The sequence below is a fragment of the Pleurodeles waltl genome, chromosome 4_1, assembly GCF_031143425.1.
Source record: "Pleurodeles waltl isolate 20211129_DDA chromosome 4_1, aPleWal1.hap1.20221129, whole genome shotgun sequence".
In the NCBI taxonomy this organism is placed as follows: Eukaryota; Metazoa; Chordata; class Amphibia; order Caudata; family Salamandridae; genus Pleurodeles; species Pleurodeles waltl.
The window spans coordinates 28,159,028-28,180,031 of NC_090442.1; the positions used below are offsets into that span (position 1 = coordinate 28,159,028).

At 50.9% G+C, this 21,004-nt stretch overlaps 1 pseudogene; it reads left to right on the forward strand.

Moving 5' to 3' along the window:
- Positions 1–4,092: 4,092 nt before the first annotated feature.
- On the forward strand, positions 4,093–6,351 carry LOC138286943 (zinc finger protein 135-like; annotated as a pseudogene).
- The last annotated feature ends 14,653 nt before the right edge of the window (positions 6,352–21,004 follow it).

Sequence of the window (21,004 nt, forward strand, 5' to 3'; positions counted from 1 at the left end):
ATGAGCAGTGCACACAGAGTGCAGCTGTGTGCTGAATGTATTTGTGCCTGTGGTGGCACAATACATGGGGTGACAGTGCTGGACAGTGTGTGTGCTGTGTACATACACTGAGCGCAGGAGTGCCTGTAATGGTACACTACATGGTAGACCCTGGGGTCCATTTTGAGAAGCCCAGGCCTGCCCGGTGAAGACATGAGGTACAGGAATGCCCCTAGACAGGTTTTTGTATTGCTGCATTCCTGTGAGCTGGGTGGGACCCAATGGAGGAGGGAGAGAGCGAGAGACTCTCCCTGTATATTTTAAAGATTGCTCTTTGATTCAGTGATAGATGACAAGGAAGGGACCGGGACTCTTCTTGAGGACGAGATGGGGCTGATGATCTACGATTACTCTTATGATGCACATATCACTATGGCTGAAATCCAGGTGTCAACTCTGGTCACTCCCACTCCCGCGGCCTGTGGCACTGTCAGCTTCAGAGTCTCTTCTGCTGTTACATGCAGCCTTTAAAGAGGAAGAGGGACAGACGTGTTTACTTCAAAAGAAGCAGAACCCCAACCTAAAACTTCAAAGGCCCTGACCCTAAATCACATTTAGGGGGTCATTCTGACCATGGCGGTAATTACCGCCATGGCGGAGGTCGGCGGTAGCACCGCCAACAGGCTGGCGGTGCACCGCTGGGCATTCTGACCGCGGCGGTTCAGCCGCGGCCAGAAACAGAAAGTCGGCGGTGTACCGCCGACTTTCCGCTGCCCGTCTGAATCCTCCATGGCGGCGGAGCGCGCTCCGCCATCATGGGGATTCTGACACCCCCTACCGCCATCCTGTTCATGGCGGCTCTCCCGCCATGAACAGGATGGCGGTAGGGGGTGCTGCGGGGCCCCTGGGGGCCCCTGCCGTGCCCATGCCAATGGCATGGGCACGGCAGGGGCCCCCGTAAGAGGGCCCCAAAAAGTATTTCAGTGTCTGCCCAGCAGACACTGAAATACGCGACGGGTGCAACTGCACCCGTCGCACCTTCCCACTCCGCCGGCTCAATTCTGAGCCGGCATCCTAGTGGGAAGGTTGATTTGCCCTGTGCTGGCGGGCGGTCTTTTGGCGGCCGCCCACCAGCACAGGGCAAATGTCAGAATCACCGCGGTGTTCTGACGGCCCCAAGGTCAGAATGACCCCCTTAGTGTCTGAAAATGGGCTGTAAGAAGGGCAGGTTGAGACTCTAACTATTGTCATAAGCCAAGCAGCCAGACGGGCTTTTGGAGGAGGGGAAGCGCTGAAAGACGTCTGCCTGTGCCCAGGACCCGGGGCAAAGGCCTGTTAGTCTTCCTCCTGGGTGAGGGGACATCACCCAGGGAAATCAAGGCCCCAGCTATGGAGCCTGGAGCAGCAGCACCTGTCCGCTTGCCATGACCAGAGTCCTGTAAGGAGTGCGCTGGAGGGAGCGAGGTCCAGTGGGAGTACTGTCGCGTCAACTTCTGTTGCGAGGTGTAAGGAGACAGCTGCGAGGTGTAAGGGGACAGCTGCTGCACAGATTGGGTCATTGCCCATGCGCAGATTCAAGTCGGGGAACTCTGTACCCCAGGAGAGGGCTGCCTAAAAATAGCTGTGGAAAGATTGCCATATGGTGAGGGCAAAGCCTTTGCAGCACAGTTGTAGTGACCCCGAATACCAGGGTATGGCGCCTTGGAAGATACTGGCTGTTAACAAGGGCCAAAGACAATAGTAGCAACCCCGTATGCCAGAAGGGGCTGCCGTGGTACGAATTGCCATGTGGTTAGGGCCAGGGCCTTGGGTGGCATTGGTGCAGCAATGCCGTATGCTAGGAGGGGCTGCCGGAAATAGTTGTGCTGTGAGGATTGGGATAGAGCCCAAGAACTGTGAAGCTGCTTTGGCCCATAAGTCATATGGACCATCGAGGGCGGCACCTGACCTCACGGACTGAGTGAAGATGCAATGAATGCATCACCACATCACCGGGATCCAGATTAGGAGCATTGGAATCACCCCTGCCCCCTCCGGTTGGGGAGGTGAGAACCTACTGTGCAGGAGGAGCGCAGAAACACTTCAGATGGCTGCCAGAGCCGACTGCATTCTGTTTTGCCAAAAAGCCCTGGAAGGAGCTGCAGCTTGAAATCCAACAGGATCCAAACTAAATCAATCTGAGGAAAACCTATAGAATCTCTAATTTATATTGTGTTAGAACCAGGCCTTGTTAACTACATTACTTTTATGGACATGGATGCATATTGAGGCGATGGAAAATCCACCTCAACTCACAATAATGCCTAAACTGGTTAGACAAAATCAGAAATGCCTGAACAAAGGCCAGGGGGGCTGGGAAAGTGGCAAAGATCACTTAAGGAACAGCAAGGTAAAGACGGGAGTTGGCGCTTCAGGTGATCCAATGTGAACAGGAAATCACTGTGAAGAAGAGGGTGAATGGAGTAACCTTTGTTATATTCTTCCTTGTTATACACTTCTTGAAATCCTGAAGCGTAAATAACAACAGCACATCATGATCCCTCTTTTTCCACAATTGTTCTTATGTAAATGAAATTGTGTCCATGTGTAGCTGCACCAGTAGCACACGGCTCTCTTTCTTTATCAAGCTCTCTGAACACTGGTAAATCACCTCCATGTCTGAAGTAAGATGTGACCTGTTCAACAGAACGTTTGCTTAAATATCCGTTTCTGGCGAAATATTTCTTTCAACTTTCAAAGATACTAAAAAATCGATTTCTTTTGCAACCAGTTAACTATTGTGTATTCACGTTCCATTATGTTTCCATTTAATGTTTTTCAATCTCTTTACGTACAACAGGAAACAAAGCCTGGATGCACAAAATGATTATGAATAATGAAGATAATATTGTAAATGTGAAACAAGCTGTCAGAAATAATGAGATCCAGTATTCAGGAAAACATCAACGCAGTCAGCGACAAACAAACCTGCACGTACAATGACAGATCCTGGAAGAGCCTTGTAGGACAGTTCATTGGATGTAAGAGTCTGAGCTGTGCCCCTCCGGGCCACAAGACGAAGAAGTGACCTCTAGGAGATTAAGGCAACAACAATGACAAACCCTGGAAGAGCCTTGTAGGACAGTTCATTGGATGCAAGAGTCTGAGCTGTGCTCCTCCAGGCCACAAGACGAAGAAGTGACCTCTAGGAGATTAAGGCAACAACAATGACAAACCCTGGAAGAGCCTTGTAGGACAGTTCATTGGATGCAAGAGTCTGAGCTGTGCCCCTCCAGGCCACAAGACGAAGAAGTGACCTCTAGGAGATTAAGGCAACAACAATGACAAACCCTGGAAGAGCCTTGTAGGACAGTTCATTGGATGCAAGAGTCTGAGCTGTGCTCCTCCAGGCCACAAGACGAAGAAGTGACCTCTAGGAGATTAAGGCAACAACAATGACAAACCCTGGAAGAGCCTTGTAGGACAGTTCATTGGATGCAAGAGTCTGAGCTGTGCTCCTCCAGGCCACAAGACGAAGAAGTGACCTCTAGGAGATTAAGGCAACAACAATGACAAACCCTGGAAGAGCCTTGTAGGACAGTTCATTGGATGCAAGAGTCTGAGCTGTGCCCTTCCGGGCCACAAGACTAAGAAATGACCTCTAGGAGATTAAGGCAACAACAATGACAAACCACCTCCTGTGGAAACCAGTGTCCAGCACCAGCGTTGATCATGGAATCGGTATGATGTGGTTACAGCAGTGCTCGGCTTCCTAAAATTATAACCCACTAGCCTCCAGTGCTCTAGGTGCATCGTAAACTCTTTCTGGCCAAACCAGGTGACCACAGAAAAGCACAATGGAGCAGAGCCAGACAACTGAAAGATAGAGAAAAGAAGAGTTCCGCTTTTAAAATACAAACTTCTGTCTCAATTTGCACCAACCAGAAGGAGGATGAATCTTTACGTGCAATTGTGAAATAACATTATCCAATCTGAAGACACAATCACCCAAAAAGAAACCTTACACATATTACAGGTTTCACAGATATTTGGTGAGCATTTTACTTTGTTTTTGAACAGGAAATCAAATGTTCATACAGGGAATGTGAGAATAACACAAGTGCTTTATTAGCCATGTTGGCCCATCAAGAAACACAGCCACGGGATGCAGACAAATGTATACCTGACCCAGAAACACTAACCAAGAGAGAGAAAAAATACACATGCTGCAAGAGCTTTAGTTTTTCATCACTACTGAAGTGCCAACAGCAAGCGTACACCGGAGAAAAAACATTTAAATGCATCGAATGTGTGAAGAACTTTAGTCGATTAACAGACCTACAAAGACATCAGCGGACACACACTGGAGAAAAACCTTACCATTGTAGTGAATGTGTGAAGATCTTCAGTCAATTACAGGACCTACAAAGGCATCAGCGAACACACACTGGAGAAAAACTATACCACTGCAATGCTTGTGGAAGTAGGTTTAGTCGTTCTTCAACATTAAGGATTCATCAACGAGCACACACTGGGGAAAAGCCTTTCAAGTGCAATGAATGTGTGAAGAGCTTTAGTCAAATATCAAGCCTCCAAACACATCTGCGAACACACACAGGGGAAAACCCTACGATTGCACTGAATGTGAATGTAGTTTTAGCGAACCTTCAACATTACGTAATCATCAGCGAACACATACAGGAGAAAAACCATTCAAGTGCAATGGATGTGGAAAGAGCTTCAGTTTTTTATCACACCTGAAAGAGCATCAGCGAACACACACCGGCGAGAAACCATATGACTGCAGTGAATGTGGAAGTAGCTTTATTCGATTATCACGAAGAGAATTTGGGTGTAAAAAAAGGGGACTGATGGCGCTCAGGAAACTAATTGGCCACAAATCTCATTTGGGGTTACCTACACAAGGGAAAACACCCCTCCCTTAAAGGTTCTAAGAAACCCAACAATGATAAACACAATGTGAGGTCCCCCCTCGTTCTTCTTTCTGTCAAAATTCAAGTGAGTAGAGTTCAAGTGAACGCAATCATAGATATCACACCAGTCTTTATAAAGTCCAAATCCATCCAGGATTTATTGGATCACATCTTCTGATAATCAATAAATTTCATGAAGATACATCTTGAGCCATACACATTGAGCCAACACGTGTTTCGTCTTGGGATAATCCTTTTGTCCCCAACGACTTCTTCAGGGCTAATCTCAAATAATCTTGAGTTATTTTAAAGTGTCCTTATTTTGACTATGTAGTACATCAGAAAGGTATACATTTACTATCCTCGAATCTTAATAGTTCATGAATTTTTTGATGGCCGTATATTTCAAGGCTACTACAATTGTACACGGAACAAACAAGGTGTTCCCATATTAAGGGAACGCTTTCCAGCGAGTGCGCGAGGACGCGTCCTGCTTCAACAGCCGTTTAAATACATTAACGGCGTTATTGTAACTCAAGATTATTTGAGATTAGCCCTGAAGAAGTCGTTGGGGACAAAAGGATTATCCCAAGACGAAACACGTGTTGGCTCAATGTGTATGGCTCAAGATGTATCTTCATGAAATTTATTGATTATCAGAAGATGTGATCCAATAAATCCTGGATGGATTTGGACTTTATAAAGACTGGTGTGATATCTATGATTGCGTTCACTTGAACTCTACTCACTTGAATTTTGACAGAAAGAAGAACAAGGGGGGACCTCCCATTGTGTTTATTATTCGATTATCACACCTACAAAGACATCAGCAAATACACACACAGAAAAAAACATTCAGGTGCAGTGAATGTGTGAAGAGCTTTAGGCTGTTATCACACCTACAAAGCCATCAACGAACACACACAGGAGAAAAACCATTCAAGTGCACTGAGTGTGTGAAGAGCTTTAGTCAATCTGCATACCTAAAAGAGCATCAACGTACACACACAGGGGAAAAGCCATTCAGATGCAGTGAATGTGTGAAGAGTTTTAGTCGATTATCAAACGTGCAAAGACATGAGCGAAGACATACTGGAGAAAAACCATATGATTGCAGTGAATGTGGAAGGAGGTTTAGTGACTCTTCAAAACTAAAGATTCATCAACGAACACACACAGGAGAAGAGCCATTCAAATGCAGCTATTGTGTGAAGAGTTTTCATTACTTTTCAAACCTACAACAGCATGAGAGAACACACACTGGAGAAAAACCTTTCAAATGCAGTGACTGTGTGAAGAAGTTTAGTCAATCTTCAGCGTTAAGGATTCATCGGAGAACACACACAGGGAAAAGCCATTTGGGTGCAGAGAATGTGGAAGTAGTTTTAGTCAGTCTTCATCCTTAAGGAGTCATCAACGAACACACACAAGGAAAAACACGTTCAAGTCCAGTGAGTGAGGGAAGAGCTTTAGTCACTTCAGATTTCCAAAGACATCAGCAAACATACACAGGGTGGGAAACCATATCATTGCAGTAAATATGGAAGTACTTTTGGTGAAATCTCCACATTAAGGAGTCATCAACAAACCTGCATGTGGTAAAACATATCATTGCAATAAACGGAAGAAGAACTTTAGTCATTTATCAAGCCTACAGGACATCAGCAAACACACACATTGGAAGGCTAGTGAAATGGTCTAAATGTGCGAAGAGCTTTTGTCAATATCAATCCTACAAATCCATAACCAACAACACACGGTCATTTAACACACACGTAAATACTCTTAGAGATGCAGCGATCTTGGCATGAATTTAGGTCCATTGACAATAATACCCTTGTGAGGTGAAGGAATAACAGAAATAGTAAAAATACAACTGTGTAGGACTTTCAAGAGCCAGATGATAAAAAGTAGATGATAGGCGACCTAAAGAGTGTCTATTCTCAGCAATTGCTTGTTTCTGTACACATAGCAAAAGGACAGGATATACCAGGAAGCACACTGGGAGACTAGTACAATGTGGACTAAAAGAAATAATACATTAATGTTTTTTATTGAGTAGAATAGAGTTGTGGTATCCAAACACACCTGATCATGTTACCTATAAAAGCAACTATGAACAATACTTGGACTAACCTGTATTTTCAGCTAATTTAAGGATTAGTGATAAAACCTATAACCTATCACAGTCTAACCAATTTAACAAGATTATCTCACACTGATGAATAGTCACAGCTGATTGTGGTGTTTGGATGTTATATGCAACATTTACTGTTCTGTGACGGCGGCCAGAGAACAGCGTCCAAAAGCGCAGTTAGTGAAAGTAAGAGAATGTAACTCTCTGGGTTAATGCTTGCAGTGCACAACTTTTACCTCCCAAGTCCCGACACGAGAGAAGTGATGCTCATTTCCATCATCACAGGCAACTGTAAATGCACCCACCATAGTGGTTCTTCCCCAGAAGATCCTGACATCGAGCTGGATCCTTGGGAGATTTGCTGACTAACCGCTGATTATGTAAATGATTCACAGTTAGGTTAATTATATATGGGGTTCTTAGCATCAAGCAGCTGAATCCTAGGAGACAGAATTGTTCAAAGGTAGTAATAAATGGGTACAGTCTTCATTGTGTGACTACTTTCACTAGGGACCCTGGAACTGGTGACATTAGGAGAGTCCAGCCTCGATCCTGTGACTGCTGTCAGCGGGGAGTCTGGCACAGGTGGCATTAGAGGAGTCTAGTCTCGACAGTGTGACTGCTGTCATTAGGGAGTCTGGCACAGGTGGCATTAGAGAGGTCTAGTCTTGATAGCCTGACTGCTGTCAGCAGGGAGTCTGGCACAGATGGCATTAGAGGGGTCTAGTCTCGATAGCGTGACTGCTGTCAGCAGGGAGTCTGGCACAGATGGCATTAGAGGGGTCTAGTCTTGATAGCGTGACTGCTGTCAGCAGGGAGTCTGGCACAGGTGGCATTAGAGGGTCCAGTCTTGATAGCGTGACTGCTGTCAGCAGGGAGTCTGGCACAGGTGGCATTAGAGGGTCCAGTCTCGATAGCGTGACTGCTGTCAGCAGGGAGTCTGGCACAGGTGGCATTAGAGGGGACTAGTCTTGATAGCGTGACTGCTGTCAGCAGGGAGTCTGGCACAGGTGGCATTAGAGGGTCCAGTCTCGATAGCGTGACTGCTGTCAGCAGGGAGTCTGGCACAGGTGGCATTAGAGGGGTCTAGTTTTGATAGCCTGACTGCTGTCAGCAGGGAGTCTGGCACAGGTGGCATTAGAGGAGTCTTGTCTCGATAGCGTGACTGGTGTCAGCAGGGAGTCTGGCACAGGTGGCATTAGAGAAGTCTAGTCTCGATAGCATGGCTGCTGTCAGCAGGGAGTCTGGCACAGGTGGCATTAGAGGGTCCAGTCTCGATAGCGTGACTGCTGTCACCTGGGAGTCTGAGACAGGTGGTATTAGAGGGGTCCAGTCTAAATAGCGTGACTGCTGTCAGCAGGGAGTCTGGCACTGTTGGCATGAGAGGAGTCTAGTCTCGATAGCTTGACTGCTGTCACCTGGGAGACTTGCACAGGTGGCATTAGAGGGGTCCAGTCTATATAGCGTGACTGCTGTCAGCCGGTAGTCTGGCACAGGTGGCATTAGAGGAGTCTAGTCTCGACAGTGTGACTGCTGTCAGCAGGGAGTCTGGCGCAGGTGGCATTAGAGGGGTCCAGTCTCTATAGCGTGACTGCTGTCAGCAGGGAGTCTGGCAAAGGTAGCATTGGAGGGGGCCAGTCTCGACAGCGTGACTGCTGTTAGCAGGGAGTCTGTCACAGGTGGCATTAGAGGAGTCTAGTCTAGACAGTGTGACTGCTGTCAGCAGGGAGTCTGGCAAAGGTACCATTGGAGGGGGCCAGTCTCAATAGCGTGACTGTTGTTAGCAGGGAGTCTAGCATAGGTCGCATTAGAGGAGTATAGTCTCGATAGCGTGACTGCTCTGAGAGGGAGTCTGGCACAGGTGGCAATAGAGGGGTCTAGTCTCGATAGCCTGACTGCTGTCAGCAGGGAGTCTGGCACAGGTGGCATTAGAGGAGTCTAGTCCCGATAGAATGGCTGCTGTCAGCAGGGAGTCTGGCACAGGTGGCATTAGAGGAGTCCAGTCTCGATAGCGTGACTTCTGTCACCTGGGAGTCTGGCACAGGTGGCATTAGAGGGGTCCAGTCTATATAGCGTGACTGCTGTCAGCAGGGAGTCTGGCACTGGTGGCATGAGAGGAGTCTAGTCTCAATAGCATGGCTGCTGTCAGCAGGGAGTCTGGCACAGGTGGCATTACAGGAGTCCAGTCTCGATAGCGTGACTGCTGTCACCTGGGAGTTTGGCACAGGTGGCATTAGAGGGGTCTAGTCTATATAGCGTGACTGCCGTCAGCAGGGAGTCTGGCACAGGTGGCATTAGAGGAGTCTAGTCTCGACAGTGTGACTGCTGTCAGCAGGGAGTCTGGCACAGGTGACATTAGAGGGGTCTAGTCTCGACAGTGTGACTGCTGTCAGCAGGAAGTCTGGCACAGGTGGCATTAGAGGGGTCCAGCCTCAATAGAGTGACTGCTGTCAGCCGGGAGTCTGGCACAGGTGGTATTAGAGGAGTCTAGTCTCAACAGTGTGACTGCTGTCAGCAAGGAGTCTGGCACAGGTGGCATTAGAGGGATCTAGTCTATATAGCGTGACTGCTGTTAGCAGGGAGTCTGGCACAGGTGGCATTAGAGGGGTGTAGTCTCAATAGTGGGACTGCTGTCAACAGGGAGTCTAGCACAGGTGGCTAAGAGGAGTCTTGTCTCGATAGCGTGACTGGTGTGAGCAGGGAGTCCAGCACAGGTGGCATTAGAGAAGTCTAGTCTCGATAGCATGGCTGCTGTCAGCAGGGAGTCTGGCACAGGTGGCATTAGAGGAGTCCAGTCTCGATAGCGTGACTGCTGTCACCTGGGAGTCTGGCACAGGTGGCATTAGAGGGGGTCTAGTCTCAATAGCGTGAATGCAGTCAGCAAGGAGTCTGGCACACGTGGCATTAGAGGGGTCTAGTCTCGATTAGCGTGACTGGTGTCAGCAGGGAGTCTGGCACACGTGGCATTAGAGCTGGCTAGTCTCGAAAGCATGGCTGCTGTCAGCAGAGAGTCTGGCACATGTGGCATTAGAGGAGTACAGTCTTGATAGCTTGAATGTTGTCAGCAGAGAGTGTGGCACAGGTGGCATTAGAGGGGTCTAGTCTCGATAGCCTGACTGCTTTCAACAGGGAGTCTGGCAAAGGTGGCATTAGAGGGTCCAGTCTCGATAGCGTGACTGCTGTCAGTAGGGAGTCTGGTGCATGTGGCATTAGAGGAGTACAGTCTTGACAGCTTGAATGTTGTCAGCAGGGAGTCTGACACAGGTGGCATCATAGGGGGTCTAGTCTTGATAGCTTGACTGCTGTCAGCAGGGAGTCTGCCACAGGTGGCATTAGAGGGGTCTAGTGTTGAAAGCGTGACTGCTGTCAGCAGGGAGTTTGGCATAGGTGGCATTAGAAGGGCCTAGTCTCGATAGCGTGACTACTGTCAGCAGAGAGTCTGGCACAGATGGCATTAGAGGGGTCTAGTCTTGATAGCGTGACTGCTGTCAGCAGGGAGTCTGGCACAGGTGGCATTAGAGGGTCCAGTCTCGATAACGTGACTGCTGTCAGCAGGGAGTCTGGCGCAGGTGGCATTAGAGGGGTCTAGTCTCGATAGCTTGACTGCTGTCAGCAGGGAGTCTGGCTCAGGTAGCATTAGAGGAGTCTAGTCTCAATAGCGTGAATGTAGTCAGCGGGGAGTCTGGCGCAGGTGGCATTAGAGGGGTCTAGTCTCGATTAGCGTGACTGGTGTCAGCAGGGAGTCTGGCACACGTGGCATTAGAGCTGGCTAGTCTCGAAAGCATGGCTGCTGTCAGCAGAGAGTGTGGCACATGTGGCATTAGAGGAGTACAGTCTTGATAGCTTGAATGTTGTCAGCAGAGAGTGTGGCACAGGTGGCATTAGAGGGGTCTAGTCTGGATAGCCTGACTGCTGTCAACAGGGAGTCTGGCAAAGGTGGCATTAGAGGGTCCAGTCTCGATAGCGTGACTGCTGTCAGTAGGGAGTCTGGCGCATGTGGCATTAGAGGAGTACAGTCTTGATAGCTTGAATGTTGTCAGCAGGGAGTCTGACACAGGTGGCATCATAGGGGGTCTAGTCTTGATAGCTTGACTGCTGTCAGCAGGGAGTCTGGCACAGGTGGCATTAGAGGGGTCTAGTGTTGAAAGCGTGACTGCTGTCAGCAGGGAGTCTGGCACAGGTGGCATTAGAAGGGCCTAGTCTTGATAGCGTGACTGCTGTCAGCAGAGAGTCTGGCACAGATGGCATTAGAGGGGTCTAGTCTTGATAGCGTGACTGCTGTCAGCAGGGAGTCTGGCACAGGTGGCATTAGAGGGTGCAGTCTTGATAGCATGACTGCTGTCAGCAGGGAGTCTGGCACAGGTGGCATTAGAGGGTCCAGTCTCGATAGCGTGACTGCTGTCAGCAGGGAGTCTGGCACAGGTGGCATTAGAGGGGATTAGTCTTGATAGCGTGACTGCTGTCAGCAGGGAGTCTGGCACAGGTGGCATTAGAGGGTCCAGTCTCGATAGCGTGACTGCTGTCAGCAGGGAGTCTGGCACAGGTGGCATTAGAGGGGTCTAGTCTTGATAGTTTGACTGCTGTCAGCAGGGAGTCTGGCTCAGGTAGCATTAGAGGAGTCTAGTCTCGATAGCATGACTGCTGTCAGCGGGGAGTCTGGCGCAGGTGGCATTAGAGGGGTCCAGTCTCTATAGCGTGACTGCTGTCAGCAGGGAGTCTGGCACAGGTGGCATTAGAGGAGTCTAGTCTTGATAAGCTTGACTGCTGTCAGTGGGGAGTCTGCCACGGGTGGCATTAGAGGGGTCCAGTCTCGATAGCGTGACTGTTGTCAGCAGGGAGTCTGGCACAGGTCGCATTAGAGGGGTCTAGTCTTGATAGCCTAACTGCTGTCAGCAGGGATTCTGGCACAGGTAGCATTGGAGGGAGCCAGTCTTGACAGCGTGACTGCTGTTAGCAGGGAGTCTGTCACAGGTGGCATTAGAGGAGTCTACTCTCGACAGTGTGACTGCTGTCAGCAGGGAGTCTGGCAAAGATAGCATTGGAGGGGGCCAGTCTCGATAGCGTGACTGCTGTTAGCAGCGAGTCTAGCACAGGTCACATTAGAGGAGTATAGTCTTGATAGCGTGACTGCTCTGAGAGGGAGTCTGGCACAGGTGGCATTAGAGGGGTCTAGTCTCGATAGCCTGACTGCTGTCAGCAGGGAGTCTGGCACAGGTGGCATTAGAGGGGTCTAGTCTCGATAGCGTGACTGCTGTCAGCAGGGAGTCTGGCACAGGTGGCATTAGAGGGGTCTAGTTTCGATAGTGTGACTGCTGTCAACAGGGAGTCTAGCACAGGTGGCATTAGAGAAGTATTGTCTCGATAGCGTGACTGGTGTCAGCAGGGAGTCTAGCACAGGTGGCATTAGAGGAGTCTAGTCCCGATAGCATGGCTGCTGTCAGTAGGGAGTCTGGCGCAGGTGGCATTAGAGGAGTCCAGTCTCAATAGCGTGACTGCTGTCACCTGGGAGTCTGGCACAGGTGGCATTAGAGGGGTCCAGTCTATATGGCGTGACTGCTGTCAGCAGGGAGTCTGGCACAGGTGGCATGAGAGGAGTCTAGTCTCAATAGCATGGCTGCTGTCAGCAGGGGGTCTGGCACAGGTGGCATTAGAGGAGTCCAGTCTCGATAGCGTGACTGCTGTCACCTGGGAGTTTGGCACAGGTGGCATTAGAGAGGTTCAATCTATATAGCATGGCTGCTGTCAGCAGGGAGTCTGGCACAGGTGGCATTAGAGGAGTCTAGTCTCGACAGTGTGACTGCTGTCAGCAGGGAGTCTGGCACAGGTGACATTAGAGGGGTCTAGTCTCGACAGTGTGACTGCTGTCAGCAGGGAGTCTGGCACAGGTGGCATTATAGGGGTCCAGCCTCAATAGAGTGACTGCTGTCAGCCGGGAGTCTGGCACAGGTGGTATTAGAGGAGTCTAGTCTCAACAGTGTGACTGCTGTCACCTGGGAGTCTGGCACAGATGGCATTAGAGCTGGCTAGTCTCGAAAGCAATGGCTGCTGTCAGCAGAGAGTCTGGCACATGTGGCATTAGAGGAGTACAGTCTTGATACTTGAATGTTGTCAGCAGAGAGTGTGGCACAGGTGGCATTAGAGGGGTCTAGTCTCGATAGCCTGACTGCTGTCAACAGGGAGTCTGGCAAAGGTGGCATTAGAGGGTCCAGTCTCGATAGTGTGACTGCTGTCAGCAGGGAGTCTGGCACAGGTGGCATTAGAGGGGTTCAGTCTCGATTGCATGACTGCTGTCAACAGGGAGTCTGACACAGGTGGCATTATAGGGGGTCTAGTCTTGATAGCTTGACTGCTGTCAGCAGGGAGTCTGGCAAAAGTGGCATTAGAGGAGTCTAGTGTTGAAAGCATGACTGCTGTCAGCAGGGAATCTGGCACAGGTGGCATTAGAGAAGTCTAGTCTCGATAGCGTGACTGCTGTCAGCAGGGAGTCTGGCACAGGTGGCATTAGAGGGGTCTAGTTTTGATAGCCTGACTGCTGTCAGCAGGGAGTCTGGCACAGGTGGCATTAGAGGAGTCTTGTCTCGATAGCGTGACTGGTGTCAGCAGGGAGTCTGGCACAGGTGGCATTAGAGAAGTCTAGTCTCGATAGCATGGCTGCTGTCAGCAGGGAGTCTGGCACAGGTGGCATTAGAGGGTCCAGTCTCGATAGCGTGACTGCTGTCACCTGGGAGTCTGAGACAGGTGGTATTAGAGGGGTCCAGTCTAAATAGCGTGACTGCTGTCAGCAGGGAGTCTGGCACTGTTGGCATGAGAGGAGTCCAGTCTCGATAGCATGACTGCTGTCACCTGGGAGACTGGCACAGGTGGCATTAGAGGGGTCCAGTCTATATAACGTGACTGCTGTCAGCCGGGAGTCTGGCACAGGTGGCATTAGAGGAGTCTAGTCTCGACAGTGTGACTGCTGTCAGCAGGGAGTCTGGCGCAGGTGGCATTAGAGGGGTCCAGTCTCTATAGCATGACTGCTGTCAGCAGGGAGTCTGGCAAAGGTAGCATTGTAGGGGGCCAGTCTCGACAGCATGACTGCTGTTAGCAGGGAGTCTGTCACAGATGGCATTAGAGGAGTCTAGTCTAGACAGTGTGACTGCTGTCAGCAGGGAGTCTGGCAAAGGTACCATTGGAGGGGGCCAGTATCGATAGCGTGACTGTTGTTAACAGGGAGTCTAGCACAGGTCGCATTAGAGGAGTATAGTCTCGATAGCGTGACTGCTCTGAGAGGGAGTCTGGCACAGGTGGCAATAGAGGGGTCTAGTCTTGATAGCCTGACTGCTGTCAGCAGGGAGTCTGGCACAGGTGGCATTAGAGGAGTCTAGTCCTGATAGAATGGCTGCTGTCAGCAGGGAGTCTGGCACAGGTGGCATTAGAGGAGTCCAGTCTCGATAGCGTGACTTCTGTCACCTGGGAGTCTGGCACAGGTGGCATTAGAGGGGTCCAGTCTATATAGCGTGACTGCTGTCAGCAGGGAGTCTGGCACTGGTGGCATTACAGGAGTCCAGTCTCGATAGCGTGACTGCTGTCACCTGGGAGTTTGGCACAGGTGGCATTAGAGGGGTCTAGTCTATATAGCGTGACTGCCGTCAGCAGGGAGTCTGGCACAGGTGGCATTAGAGGAGTCTAGTCTCGACAGTGTGACTGCTGTCAGCAGGGAGTCTGACACAGGTGACATTAGAGGTGTCTAGTCTCGACAGTGTGACTGCTGTCAGCAGGAAGTCTGGCACAGGTGGCATTAGAGGGGTCCAGCCTCAATAGAGTGACTGCTGTCAGCCGGGAGTCTGGCGCAGGTGGCATTAGAGGGGTCTAGTCTCGATAGCTTGACTGCTGTCAGCAGGGAGTCTGGCTCAGGTAGCATTAGAGGAGTCTAGTCTCAATAGCGTGAATGCAGTCAGCGGGGAGTCTGGCGCAGGTGGCATTAGAGGGGTCTAGTCTCGATTAGCGTGACTGGTGTCAGCAGGGAGTCTGGCACAGGTGGCATTAGAGGGTCCAGTCTCGATAGCGTGACTGCTGTCAGCAGGGAGTCTGGCGCAGGTGGTATTAGAGGGGTCTAGTCTCGATAGCTTGACTGCTGTCAGCAGGGAGTCTGGCTCAGGTAGCATTAGAGGAGTCTAGTCTCAATAGCGTGAATGCAGTCAGCGGGGAGTCTGGCGCAGGTGGCATTAGAGGGGTCTAGTCTCGATAGCTTGACTGCTGTCAGCAGGGAGTCTGGCTCAGGTAGCATTAGAGGAGTCTAGTCTCAATAGCGTGAATGCAGTCAGCGGGGAGTCTGGCGCAGGTGGCATTAGAGGGGTCTAGTCTCGATTAGCGTGACTGGTGTCAGCAGGGAGTCTGGCACATGTGGCATTAGAGCTGGCTAGTCTCGAAAGCATGGCTGCTGTCAGCAGAGAGTCTGGCACATGTGGCATTAGAGGAGTACAGTCTTGATAGCTTGAATGTTGTCAGCAGAGAGTGTGGCACAGGTGGCATTAGAGGGGTCTAGTCTCGATAGCCTGACTGCTGTCAACAGGGAGTCTGGCAAAGGTGGCATTAGAGGGTCCAGTCTCGATAGCGTGACTGCTGTCAGTAGGGAGTCTGGCGCATGTGGCATTAGAGGAGTACAGTCTTGATAGCTTGAATGTTGTCAGCAGGGAGTCTGACACAGGTGGCATCATAGGGGGTCTAGTCTTGATAGCTTGACTGCTGTCAGCAGGGAGTCTGGCACAGGTGGCATTAGAGGAGTCTAGTCCTGATAGAATGGCTGCTGTCAGCAGGGAGTCTGGCACAGGTGGCATTAGAGGAGTCCAGTCTCGATAGCGTGACTTCTGTCACCTGGGAGTCTGGCACAGGTGGCATTAGAGGGGTCCAGTCTATATAGCGTGACTGCTGTCAGCAGGGAGTCTGGCACTGGTGGCATTACAGGAGTCCAGTCTCGATAGCGTGACTGCTGTCACCTGGGAGTTTGGCACAGGTGGCATTAGAGGGGTCTAGTCTATATAGCGTGACTGCCGTCAGCAGGGAGTCTGGCACAGGTGGCATTAGAGGAGTCTAGTCTCGACAGTGTGACTGCTGTCAGCAGGGAGTCTGGCACAGGTGACATTAGAGGTGTCTAGTCTCGACAGTGTGACTGCTGTCAGCAGGAAGTCTGGCACAGGTGGCATTAGAGAGGTCCAGCCTCAATAGAGTGACTGCTGTCAGCCGGGAGTCTGGCGCAGGTGGCATTAGAGGGGTCTAGTCTCGATAGCTTGACTGCTGTCAGCAGGGAGTCTGGCTCAGGTAGCATTAGAGGAGTCTAGTCTCAATAGCGTGAATGCAGTCAGCGGGGAGTCTGGCGCAGGTGGCATTAGAGGGGTCTAGTCTCGATTAGCGTGACTGGTGTCAGCAGGGAGTCTGGCACAGATGGCATTAGAGGGTCCAGTCTCGATAGCGTGACTGCTGTCAGCAGGGAGTCTGGCGCAGGTGGTATTAGAGGGGTCTAGTCTCGATAGCTTGACTGCTGTCAGCAGGGAGTCTGGCTCAGGTAGCATTAGAGGAGTCTAGTCTCAATAGCGTGAATGCAGTCAGCAGGGAGTCTGGCGCAGGTGGCATTAGAGGGGTCTAGTCTCGATAGCTTGACTGCTGTCAGCAGGGAGTCTGGCTCAGGTAGCATTAGAGGAGTCTAGTCTCAATAGCGTGAATGCAGTCAGCGGGGAGTCTGGCGCAGGTGGCATTAGAGGGGTCTAGTCTCGATTAGCGTGACTGGTGTCAGCAGGGAGTCTGGCACACGTGGCATTAGAGCTGGCTAGTCTCGAAAGCATGGCTGCTGTCAGCAGAGAGTCTGGCACATGTGGCATTAGAGGAGTACAGTCTTGATAGCTTGAATGTTGTCAGCAGAGAGTGTGGCACAGGTGGCATTAGAGGGGTCTAGTCTCGATAGCCTGACTGCTGTCAACAGGGAGTCTGGCAAAGGTGGCATTAGAGGGTCCAGTCTCGATAGCGTGACTGCTGTCAGTAGGGAGTCTGGCGCATGTGGCATTAGAGGAGTACAGTCTTGATAGCTTGAATGTTGTCAGCAGGGAGTCTGACACAGGTGGCATCATAGGGGGTCTAGTCTTGATAGCTTGACTGCTGTCAGCAGGGAGTCTGGCACAGGTGGCATTAGAGGGGTCTAGTGTTGAAAGCGTGACTGCTGTCAGCAGGGAGTCTTGCACAGGTGGCATTAGAAGGGCCTAGTCTTGATAGCGTGACTGCTGTCAGCAGAGAGTCTGGCACAGATGGCATTAGAGGGGTCTAGTCTTGATAGCGTGACTGCTGTCAGCAGGGAGTCTGGCACAGGTGGCATTAGAGGGTCCAGTCTTGATAGCGTGACTGCTGTCAGCAGGGAGTCTGGCACAGGTGGCATTAGAGGGTCCAGTCTCGATAGCGTGATTGCTGTCAGCAGGGAGTCTGGCACAGGTGGCATTAGAGGGGTCTAGTCTTGATAGCGTGACTGCTGTCAGCAGGGAGTCTGGCACAGGTGGCATTAGAGGGTCCAGTCTCAATAGCGTGACTGTTGTCAGCAGGGAGTCTGGCACAGGTGGCATTAGAGGGCTCTAGTCTTGATAGCTTGAATGCTGTCAGCAGGGAGTCTGGCTCAGGTAGCATTAGAGGAGTCTAGTCTTCGATAGCATGACTGCTGTCAGCGGGGAGTCTGGCGCAGGTGGCATTAGAGGGGTCCAGTCTCTATAGCGTGACTGCTGTCAGCAAGGAGTCTGGCACAGGTGGCATTAGAGGAGTCTAGTCTTGATAGCTTGACTGCTGTCAGTGGGGATTCTGCCACGGGTGGCATTAGAGGGGTCCAGTCTCGATAGCGTGACTGTTGTCAGCAGGGAGTCTGGCACAGGTCGCATTAGAGGGGTCTAGTCTTGATAGCCTAACTGCTGTCAGCAGGGATTCTGGCCCAGGTAGCATTGGAGGGAGCCAGTCTTGACAGCGTGACTGCTGTTAGCAGGGAGTCTGTCACAGGTGGCATTAGAGGAGTCTACTCTCGACAGTGTGACTGCTGTCAGCAGGGAGTCTGGCAAAGATAGCATTGGAGGGGGCCAGTCTCGATAGCGTGACTGCTGTTAGCAGCGAGTCTAGCACAGGTCGCATTAGAGGAGTATAGTCTTGATAGCGTGACTGCTCTGAGAGGGAGTCTGGCACAGGTGGCATTAGAGGGGTCTAGTCTCAATAGCCTGACTGCTGTCAGCAGGGAGTCTGGCACAGGTGGCATTAGAGGGGTCTAGTCTCGATAGCGTGACTGCTGTCAGCAGGGAGTCTGGCACAGGTGGCATTAGAGGGGTCTAGTTTCGATAGTGTGACTGCTGTCAACAGGGAGTCTAGCACAGGTGGCATTAGAGGAGTCTTGTCTCGATAGCGTGACTGGTGTCAGCAGGGAGTCTAGCACAGGTGGCATTAGAGGAGTCTAGTCCGGATAGCATGGCTGCTGTCAGTAAGGAGTCTGGCGCAGGTGGCATTAGAGGAGTCCAGTCTCAATAGCGTGACTGCTGTCACCTGGGAGTCTGGCACAGGTGGCATTAGAGGGGTCCAGTCTATATGGCGTGACTGCTGTCAGCAGGGAGTCTGGCACAGGTGGCATGAGAGAAGTCTAGTCTCAATAGCATGGCTGCTGTCAGCAGGGGGTCTGGCACAGGTGGCATTAGAGGAGTCCAGTCTCGATAGCGTGACTGCTGTCACCTGGGAGTTTGGCACAGGTGGCATTAGAGAGGTTCAGTCTATATAGCATGGCTGCTGTCAGCAGGGAGTCTGGCACAGGTGGCATTAGAGGAGTCTAGTCTCAACAGTGTGACTGCTGTCAGCAGGGAGTCTGGCACAGGTGACATTAGAGGGGTCTAGTCTCGACAGTGTGACTGCTGTCAGCAGGGAGTCTGGCACAGGTGGCATTATAGGGGTCCAGCCTCAATAGAGTGACTGCTGTCAGCCGGGAGTCTGGCACAGGTGGTATTAGAGGAGTCTAGTCTCAACAGTGTGACTGCTGTCACCTGGGAGTCTGGCACAGGTGGCATTAGAGCTGGCTAGTCTCGAAAGCATGGCTGCTGTCAGCAGAGAGTCTGGCACATGTGGCATTAGAGGAGTACAGTCTTGATACTTGAATGTTGTCAGCAGAGAGTGTGGCACAGGTGGCATTAGAGGGGTCTAGTCTCGATAGCCTGACTGCTGTCAACAGGGAGTCTGGCAAAGGTGGCATTAGAGGGTCCAGTCTCGATAGTGTGACTGCTGTCAGCAGGGAGTCTGGCACAGGTGGCATTAGAGGGGTTCAGTCTCGATTGCATGACTGCTGTCAGCAGGGAGTCTGACACAGGTGGCATTATAGGGGGTCTAGTCTTGATAGCTTGACTGCTGTCAGCAGGGAGTCTGGCACAAGTGGCATTAGAGGAGTGTAGGAGGCTGGACTGGCTTGTAGTGAGTACCAAGGGGTACTTGCACCTTGCACCAGGCCCAGTTATCCCTTATTAGTGTATAGGGTGTCTAGCAGCTTAGGCTGATAGATAATGGTAGCTTAGCAGAGCAGCTTAGGCTGAACTAGGAGACGTGTGAAGCTACTACAGTACCACTTAGTGTCATATGCACAATATCATAAGAAAACACAATACACAGTTATACTAAAAATAAAGGTACTTTATTTTTATGACAATATGCCAAAGTATCTTAGAGTGTACCCTCAGTGAGAGGATAGGAAATATACACAAGATATATATACACAATAGCAAAAATATGCAGTATAGTCTTAGAAAACAGTGCAAACAATGTATAGTTACAATAGGATGCAATGGGGAAACATAGGGATAGGGGCAACACAAACCATATACTCCAAAAGTGGAATGTGAACCACGAATGGACCCCAAACCTATGTGACCTTGTAGAGGGTCGCTGGGACTATTAGAAAATAGTGAGAGTTAGAAAAATAACCCTCCCCAAGACCCTGAAAAGTGAGTGCAAAGTGCACTAAAGTTCCCCTAAGGACAAAATAGTCGTGTTAGAGGGAAAATGCAAGGAAAACACAAATCAGCAATGCAACAACGATGGATTCCTGACTGAGGGTACCTGTGGAACAAGGGGACCAAGTCCAAAAGTCACAAGCAACTCGGAGATGGGCAGATGCCCAAGAAATGCCAGCGGTTGGTGCAAAGAAGCTCTTACTAGGCTGAAGAACTGTGAATACTGCAGGAACGACAAGGGCTAGAGACTTCCCCTTTGGAGGATGGATCCCCCACGCCTTGGAGAGTCGTGCAGAAGTGTTTTCCCACCGGATGGACGCCAACAAGCCTTGCTACACGCAAATCGTGCGTTTGGCGTTTTTGGACGCTGCTGGGGCCCAGGAGGGACCAGGAGGTCGCAAATTGGACCTACAGAGAGAGGGGACGTCGAGCAAGACAAAGAGCCTTCACTGAAGCAGGTAGCACCCGGAGAAGTGCCAGAAACAGGCACTACGAGGATGCGTGAAACGGTGCTCGCCGAAGTTGCACAAAGGAGTCCCACGTCGCCGGAGACCAACTTAGAAAGTCGTGCAATGCAGGTTAGAGTGCCGTGGACCCAGGCTTGGCTGTGCACGAAGGATTTCCGCCGGAACTGCACAGGGGCCGGAGTAGCTTGCAAAGTCGCGGTTCCCAGCAATGCAGCCCAGCGAGGTGAGGCAAGGACTTACCTCCACCAAACTTGGGCTGAAGAGTCACTGGACTGTGGGGGTCACTTGGACGGTGTCGCTGGATTCGAGGGACCTCGCTCGTCGTGCTGAGAGGAGACCCAAGGGACCGGTAATGCAGCTTTTTGGTGCCTGCGGTTGCAGGGGGAAGATTCCGTCGACCCACGGGAGATTTCTTCGGAGCTTCTGGTGCAGAGAGGAGGCAGACTACCCCCACAGCATGCACAAGCAGGAAAACAGTCGAGAAGGCGGCAGGATCAGCGTTACAGAGTTGCAGTAGTCGTCTTT